This window comes from Camelus ferus, chromosome 34, assembly GCF_009834535.1.
Source record: "Camelus ferus isolate YT-003-E chromosome 34, BCGSAC_Cfer_1.0, whole genome shotgun sequence".
Lineage (NCBI taxonomy): Eukaryota > Metazoa > Chordata > Mammalia > Artiodactyla > Camelidae > Camelus > Camelus ferus.
Window position 1 is genome coordinate 9,617,248 of NC_045729.1, and position 9,516 is coordinate 9,626,763.

Here is a 9,516-nt window from a genome sequence, read left to right on the forward strand (position 1 = left end):
CAGCTTTAAGCACTTTTACTTTAATTTTAATAACTTAATTGGAATGACACGGGAGTCGAGGTCTGCCAAAGCCAATATATTAAAAGACAGACTACCACGGCCCAGAAGCAGATAATTCACTCAGCTCCAGAGGGGTGACAATCATGGTTGCTGGCTCCCTCCTGGTTTTCAGCATGTGAGCACACTGACAGTTCTATGGGAAGCAGAGCACGCCAACAGAGGTCTTAGAGTCCATAGATGTAGTAGAATACTTTAAAAAGACACATAAAAAAGAGAACACTTTTTTTTTTTAAACTAAGGCAGTTTAATTAAAGCTACATATGGTTTGAAATGGTTGCTGTTCTTTCTCTTCTGACAACCTTATAATTCACCTTTCATAAAAAGAAAACTCTGAAGTCCTTCACTTAAATCAGTGAGATGATAGCTTCAGTAAGGATTGTTGTGTTGGGCTGTAATACAAGATTATTTGAGGCCCAACAAAGGCCAGGGCTGAATTTAACAGGCCATTGGCTGCAAGGAGCAGTGTCATTAGACACCACCCACCAGCTCACGTTGAAAGTTTCCTTAAGCTTTTGAATTTTGAAATTTAAAACACATACAAGGAAATCCTGCTATGCGAAACAATAAGGGTGGACTTTGAAGGTGTTACGCTAAGTGAAGTAAGTCAGAGAAAGATAAATATTGTATGGTATCACTTACATGTAGAATCTAAAAAAAGGCTGAACTTATAGATACAGAGGGCAGATTGGTGGTGCCAGAGGTGGGGGCAGTGAAATGGATGAAGGTGGTCAAAAAGGTCCAAGCTTCCAGTTGTAAGACACATAAGTCTTGGGGATGTAATGTATAGTATGGTAGCTATAGTTAACAGTATGTATTGTATATCTGGAAGTTGGTAAGAGAGTAGATCTTAAAAGTTCTCATCACAAGAAAAGAAACTGTTAACTGTGTGGGGTGATGTTAAGATGTTAACTAAACTTACTGTGGGGATCATCTCGCAATATAGACATGTATCAAATCACTATGTTGTACACCTAAAACGAATACAATGTTACATGTCAATTATATCTGTTAATTAAAACTCCACCTCTCTATTATTACTAAATCAATTACATCTCAAAAGGTAAAGTTTGGAGGAAAAAGAAGCATATACAAAAACGCAAGAAACAAAAACGTGTGCCCTAATGATTTATCACAAAGCAAACCCTCATGTAACGACCACATAGATCAAGAAATAGAATCTTGCCAGCACTTCCAACCTGCCCCATCCCACCCCCAACCCCTGCTCTCTGCCATGTGCTCTTCATCTTCCCCTGGCTATTGTGGTGATCACTTCTTTACTGGCTTTATTTAGTTTCGATGTAGCCCCAAACTCTACGGTTCTGTCTGTTTTGAATTTTATAGTAAATGGAATCCTACAGTATAAATGCCTTCCTGACTGGCTTCTTTTGCTCAACATTTTTGTGAAATTTTCCCAGGATCTGATGGTAGCTGTAGTTTGTTCATTTTCCCTCATTTATAATCTTCTATTGTATATACCTAAAATTGACTTCTCCGTTTTACTTTTTTTTGAATCTCAGTCTTTACCTGCTGCAAGACTTCACACACTCAGGCCCAGTGCCAGGGCTCAGATCTTGTTGAAAGCAGCACTGTGGACGCTCTGCATGTGCTCCTGGGATTTGGTGATCCCCTCTTCCAGCAAGCCCGTCCCCACCTTGTCGTCCTCCTTCACACACAGGACCTGCAGCCTGTGGATGCCGTGGCCCACAGGCATCAGCTTGGAACAGGTCAGCCGGTCCAGTTGGACCGAGGGCACACAGGCCTCCAGCCAGGCCCTGACCATCTCGTCATCCCAGGGCTTGATGTCCAGGATGGAGGGCTTGGCCACCAGGGCCGGCTTCTCAGTGTATTGCCGCAGCCTCTCCTCCCACAGTCGGTCAGCCTCCTTGTCCTCCGCCTAGTCGCTGCCACACACGTCAGTGTCATGGTCCTCGTCGTCCGCAGCGGAGGCCGCCTTCTGGGTAGGGGTGGGGGAGCCCCACCTGGCGCACGGGAGACACTCGCTGGGGCTGCGGGGCTGCGGGGCTGCGGACCGGTGAGCGGGCGAGCTCTTCTCCAGCGCCCTTAGCCGGGCCTCCAGCTTGGACACAGTCTGCTGCAGATCCTGCTACTCCCCTCGCAGGATCCTCTCTGCTGCCAGGCGGGCAATCCCGATAACCAGCTCTCTGCAGCTCTCACTCGCCCGCTGGAGCCACCCACGCCCGAACTTCCTGTGGTTGTGGAGTTCTGGATGGTTCCTCTGGCTCTCGCGAGATTGCAGAGCTGTCGCGAGATTTCGCTGGCGGCCGTCTTCTGGGTGAGGAACCCTCCAGAGGCCGTGCATCTGCTGGTGGAATCTCCTTTCTGCGTCATCATACTTGACCTTGGCGAACCAGATGTTCTCGTGCACTAGGAAGCTTGTGGCCATTTTCCCGTCTGCCAAGGACTCGGCGACCAAAGAAGAGAGCGCGGACGGCAGAGGAAAGGGTATCCATTTTACTTTTGACGTGCATTTGGGTATTTCCAGCTTGAGACATAATGCCGTTGAGAACACTTCTGCTGCCTGTTGGTGCACAAGTCTGTTCTCTCTTCCTAGGAGTGGAAATTCTGGGTCCTAAGGTGTGCTTGACTGCAACCCTGCAGATAGTGCCAGTCCCTTTTCTCAGGGGGTTGTACTAATATACTTGCCAAGCAGCCGTGAAGCAGCATTCCTGTTTCTTTGTACTTCCTCAGCGATTGGCATTAAAGTCTTAAATTTTAGCCTTTCTGATTGGGTTTTAGTTCAAGGAAAATTCTCTCTACTCACAACACTCTGACACCAAATGTGTGGGTTTTTCAAACCAAGAAATAGTCTGTTTTTCTGTGGACACCCACTGGATGTTATACAACTTAATTTAATTCTGACACCACTACCTGGAGTTAGTCCAGACTTCGCAGCTTTAGGGGCTCTGTCCCACGACACTGCCCCCACATCAGATGCTAATGGCAAGTAGTGGGTCCCAGGTTATCCATGCTTCTGTCTTACCTGGCTAAAAATTGGGGTTCCCACAACCCCCTGATCAAGTTTGATAATTTCCTCACAGAACTTAGGCAAACACTTTACCTGTTATTACCAGTTTATTGTAAGGGATGTTATAAAGGATGCAATGAACAGTCAGATGAAGATTCTCATAGGGCAAGGTGTGGGAAGTGTCCTTTCTGGGTGGGCCACCTTCTAAGCACCTCCATTTCTTCACCCTGAACCCTGTTCTCTGTGTGTGAATATATATATGACTAGCACAATAAGGTTAGTTAACATATCCATTACTTGACATAGTTATAATTTTTGAGTTGTGTTAAGAGCTTTTAAGATCTGCTCTCGTAGCTTCTGTTAAATATGCATACAGTATTAGTAACTGAAGTGACCATGCCGTGTATTACAATCCCAGAACTTACTCCTCTTATCACTGAAATTGGTACCCTTTGACCACCTTCCGCTAATCCCCCACCCCTGCCTCCTGGCAATCACAGTCTATTCTCTGTTTCTATGAGTTTGGTTGTTTTAGATTCCATATGTAAGTGAGATAATACAGTATTTGTCTTCCTCTGTCTGACGTATTTTACTTGGCATAATGCCCTCAGGGTTTCATACATATTGTTGCAAATAGCAGGATTTTTTCTTTTTTTATGACTGAACTATCTATCTATCTATCTATCTATCTATATCATTTTTTTAATTCATCCATGCTTTGATGGACACTTAGATTGTTTCTGTGTCTTGGCTATTGCAAATAATGTTGCAGTGAAGCGGGGGGTGCAGATATCTCTTTGAGAGAGTGATTTCATTTCTTTCAGATATATACCCAGAAGTGGAATTTGCTAGATCATATGGTAGTTCTATTTTTATTTTTATTCTTGTGACGCCTCCATACTGTTTTCCATAGTGGCTATACCAACTTACAGTCCATTTTTTGGAATTTCTATGAACAGACACACGTGTCACCTGAATAATGAAAGTGTTATTTCTTATTTCTTCCTTTCCAATCTTTTTCTCATTTTCCAGTTTCCTTCTTTCCTTCCTTCCTCTCTCTCTCTCTCTCTTTTCCTTCCTGAAATAGCTGTGTTCCCTTTCTGCAGTGGCTGGGACCTTCAGTTCGGTGTGGAATGGGAGTGGTGATCGCACATATACTTGTCTTGTTCCAGGTCTCGGTAGGAAAGCTTTCATCATTTCACCACTAAGCTTAATGCTTGCTGCACATTTCTTATTGATACTATTTTTGAAATAAAGAAATTCCTTTCTCTTCCTAGTATACTAAGAATCTTTATTATAAACAGATAGTGAATTTTGTCATAATATTTTCTCCATTTATTAAGATGGTCATATGATTTTTCTCTTACTCTATTAATGTGATAAATTATATTGATTGATTGTTGAGTGTTCAATCAGTTTTGTATTCGTGGAGTAAACCCAAATTTTTATATTTTGCTAAATTTGATTTGTTAATATTTGATTTGGATTTTTAAAATCTGTGTTCTGGGTAACATTGGCTTGGAATTTTTCTTGCTTATGATTTTTTTTTGTCATGTTTTGATATCAGGGTTATTAAGCTCCCTCAAAAATGATGGGAAATAGTCCCTCATTTACTGTTGTCTAGAAAAATCTGTTTAAATGTTTGGTAGAATTCACCAGCAAAGCCATCTGGGCTTGTTCTTATTCTCTGTGGGAAGGAATTAAATTAACAGTCCAGTTTCTTTAATAGTTATAAAACAATGTTGGCTTTCTATTCTTTTGTTTATTTTGGTAACTTACGTTTTTGTCCATGTCTTCTGAATTTTAAGTTTATTGGCATGAAGTTTTTCATAATATCCTCTAATAATCATTTTAATGTCTGTAGGATTTTACAGCAGGAGTCAGCACACCAAAGCTCTCAGGCCAAATCTGGCCCATGGTGTGTTTTTATTTGGTCTAATGCGCTAAGAATGATTTTTACATTAAATACTGAATTTTAATAATTATTCTACCATCTCATTTCATTTTTCTCAAGAAACAAGGGAAGCAGATTTTTATGAAAACAAAACAAAACAAAACAAAAAACGAGTGCTTGTTGATTATCCTTACGTGAAAATACTGATTTTTTTATGAATGATGACCATTGTGGTGAAAATAACTGATGGAAAAACAAAGTGAAAGTCTTACCTCAAACCTAGTTCAGTGCCAGAGCTCCATATGTGCTAAGTTTTACTTTGAAGCGTGTGATTCTGGTTTGGTGGGTAGAGATGGTAAGTTAAGATTCAGGACCCATTCAACTGTGGCAGAGCTGCTGAGGGACTTACTCAACAAGGCCAGATTTGAGGCCAGCGAAAGGCAGGAGGGGCGGCAGGGGAGGGCCCCAAAGGCTTCATACCGTGTACCGACGCTCTAATGGGCAGAAAGCTGCTCTGAACTTTAGGCTAGCCTCAGCTCCTGCCTCACCTAACAACCACCATGCAGTGATTTGTTGGAGGCTGAACTGTTCATGTGGATTTCCTTGAATAGGACCCCACCTTCCTGGCCTTCCATCTGTTGGTACTAAGGGTTCCGAAAAAGGCAGGTCCCGGCTAGGACGGGACTCTGGTGTCCTTATCTGACAGAAGAAGTATCTATTACATGACTGGTTCTGTGCCTTGCTCAACAGCTTACGTGTACTGAGGCCGTAGGTAAATTGCTTTATCTGTCTCTGCTTTCTTTTCTGTATCTGCAATCTGAAGATAATAGAGTTATACCTCCTCCCTACATACTTTAGTGACACATTTGTGAAAATAGATTGAGGCTGAATCGTAATGTGTCTGCAAAGTCCCAAGAGTTCTGGGAGTAAAGGCTATGTATAAATAAAAATATATTATGAATGTCTGAATATTAATAAAGGCTTTTGTATTTTACCCTCCTGACACAGTTGAAAGTCATAACTGTTGAATATCAAACAGATCTTTTTTCCCCCTCCAAAATAATACTTCTAAACTCTCTAAGTTAATCCCTAGAAAATAACCATAGAGAAGATAAAATCTGTCTCTGAGCTCCCGTGGCCCCCCCTTACCTTCTCAGGATGATGTATCCACGCCACTATGGAAATGGGTTCAGGGCATTCATGGACTTTCTACCTCCATTAAAATACATTCTCAGCTAAGGATTTTGTAAATGTATCCATTGAGGGAGGTAGATATGAAAGACAAATCATAATGTGTTACCTTTCAGTATTTAAAAATTTTTAAAGTAGTACATAGTCTTTAGCCAAATGGTTTAGTTTAAAGTGGGATTTTCATAGAGTTTATGAAACTCCTGGTGTATGTCCAGATTAAACTCTAATTTGAAAAGACACATGCACCCCAATGTTCATAGCAGCACTGTTTACAATAGTCAAGACATGGAAGCAACCTAAATGTCCATCGACAGATGACTGGATAAAGAAGTTGTGGGGTGTATACACACACACACACACACACACACACACACACACACACACACACACACACACACAATGGAATACTACTCAGCCATAAAAGCCAATAAAATAATGACATCTGCAGGAACATGGATGTGTTGCAGGAAAATGGGGTGCCAGAGGATGGGCATGTTCTGGGTCCCAGGCGAGTCCCTGGTATGGGCCCCATCAAGTGAGAGTCCTTGGCTTTGCACAGGAAAGAATTCAAGAGCGAGCCATATTACAGTGAAAGTAGATTTATTCAGGGAGATACACATGCCATAGACAGAGTGTAGTCCATCTCACTCAGAAGGGAGAGCGACCGTGAGGTGTGGGAGTTGTTAGTTTTTATTGGCACGATAATTTCGTATACTAACAAGTGGGAAGATTATTCTAGCTACTTTGGGGAAGGGGTGAGGGTTCCCAGAAATTGGGCCACTGCCCACTTTTTGACCTCGGAACTGTCATGGTGCCTGTGGGTGTGCCATGGGGCTCAAGGTCTACTGGAAGTCGAATCTTCCACCATCTGGTTCTAACCAGTTAACCTGCCCTCAGTTGCCGTCATTTTTTTAATGCCCTGCCCCCTTCCCTCCTGTCTCAGATGGTAGTATATAGAGATTATCCCACTAAGTGAAATAAGTCAGACAGAGAAAGAGAAATACCATATATCACTTATATGTGGAATCTAAAATATGATACAAATGAACTTATTTACAAAATAGAAACAGACTCAGACATAGAAAACAAACTTATGATTGCCAAAGGGGAAAGTGGAGGAGGAGGAGGAATAGATTAGGAGTTTGGGATTAGCAGATGCAAGCTACTGTGTATAAAATAGATAAACAACAAGGTCCTAATAGCACAGGGAACTATAGTCAATATCTTGTAATAAACTATAATGGAAAAGAATGAAAAATAAATAGAATGGGAAGTTTCAGGTTTTCATCTGAGTATCATAGGAGGGTTTTTTAAAATTTTCTGATGGTGGTAGGGGCAAGGAAAGAAGGGAAGCAGTAAGTTGGAGCTTCTGAAATCTTACCACACAGTACAGGTTTTAATAACTGCAGTATTAAACACTTTCTGTATCGCCAACCAGACTTACGCAGTATGCACATATAGCCCTCACTGAAATAGACAGTGTTTGCTTTTTTTCTTTTCTTTTTTTTCTTTTAACAGATGAGGGTACTGAAGCTTGAAGAGACTGAATAAAAGTCTGAGGTCACACATCCAGGAAAGAGCTGAGCTGAGCTCAAATTTGAATCCAAGCTTGTTTGTCTCCAAAATGCTTTTCTTGCCATGTACAATGATGAAACAAATCACAATTTGTAGAACTGTCCCCTGTGATTGACTTTGGACTTACCTCCTTTCATTCACGCTGGTCAAGCACACGTCTTTTGATGTTAATAGGACTTCATGTCCCCAGCTCTGTAATTCTGGCCACTGAAATAGACATGCCTATATTCAGCATGCTCTCCAGAAATAATTATGTGGTGGTGAAATGTCATCTTTGGTATCATCCAAATGCTTTTCAGTATTTCATCAACTTTAATGATGTATGTGTTTTTATTAAAAATCAGAAAAAAAATAATGCTTAATAGTATACATATGTATGACTCAATCCGAAGGCCTTTTCTTTCTCAGCAATTTCCTTGATGTGTCTGACATTTCTCCCTGAATCTCTCTATTACTTTGTGGTGTATTTTTTTAAAAAATTTTCTTGCTTCTTCTTCAGTCAGTTCTGTTATTTTTTTCCTGCTCTTCTTTCTCTGTAATGTGTGTCTCCCAGAGCTCTTATGTAAGAATACTGTTATGTTTTCCTTTCTCATTACTTCTTAAACATTTGCAGTCTTCATGTCCGATTTTATTTCTTTCTGGTATGATCTTTGATTCAGGTAGTTCAGGCTTGAATTTGCACCCATCCTCTCCCCTTGCTTTGCTTGTCTTTCATACACGCAAGCACCCAACTCGGTGTTGGGTGTTGACGGTGAAGCCGGTTCTGTGTTGACTACACTTTGGTAAATCACTGTGTCACAGAATTCACAAATTTTGAGGGTTTTTTTCCCCTGTAATATTTAAAAAATTAAAGTAATAGAGACAGATTTCAAAGTAAATTCCTAATAAAATTAGCGACCATACTGAAGTTTATTGGTAACATTAGTGACTAGCATCAAGAGGCACCGTTATCAAACTCTGTGAGTGTGCAGTTTTGTTTTCTTACGTGGTCGTTTCTCGTCCATGGGCTTCTCTCTACTCATTCACAGTTCTGTGCTCACTGTCATTTCATGACTCAGCTGCCTGTCAACAGAAGTATTAATTGGGGCCATTGATGACATGTCCTCTTGTCACATCCACTCACTCCATTGCCATTACTCTGATCATTCGGTCTTTTATCCCAAGCTCTCTCCCTACCCTAGAGAAACTTCAGAATGTTTCAGACTTCACAATATATCAAGTTAAAAACCCCTGTTTTTAATCTATTAATATCCTTCTCACTAACTCTGTCCTAAAGTGTAAGAACAGGCTCTCATGTCAATAATTGCCCTCTTTTCTCTTAAAATTTGGTTCCTATTTTCCTAGAACATACTGAAAGTATTTAAAAGTGAAACCAGTTGAAAAATATGCTTTTTTTTTCAATAAGTTGTGTGTTCTTTTCTCCATGTAGCAGAGAAACACCCTATCAAATTTTCATCTCACATGTAGTTTCACTGAAATCAGAAATAGCTTGCAAATTATTTTTTGAGGATTCACTTTTATCTCTAGGGTAGTCTGTCAGTTCCTCTTAATTATGATCCATAGAAACTGACTGCTGTTAACTTAAAAGGGAATTTGTCTAAGACTGTGATGGCAGGGATGGGGATGGATATGGTGCTTGTGTGTGTGTACAGATGATAGGATGATAGGCAAGGAGACTGCGTGGCCAGGCTCGGAAAGAGACAGGAGCGAAAGGAGCTTTAGAGGACCAGAGCCGGAAGGACAGCAACCACCCCATGGCGAAAGACACCTGCTTAGCACACATCTTCTCTTGTGCTACCACTGGAACGAA

The 9,516-nt window shown here is 41.1% G+C and overlaps 1 pseudogene; it reads right to left on the reverse strand.

Annotated features, from left to right (window-relative positions):
* Positions 1–1,566: 1,566 nt before the first annotated feature.
* LOC102506602 lies at positions 1,567–2,518 on the reverse strand (annotated as a pseudogene).
* Between the last annotated feature and the right edge of the window lie 6,998 nt (positions 2,519–9,516).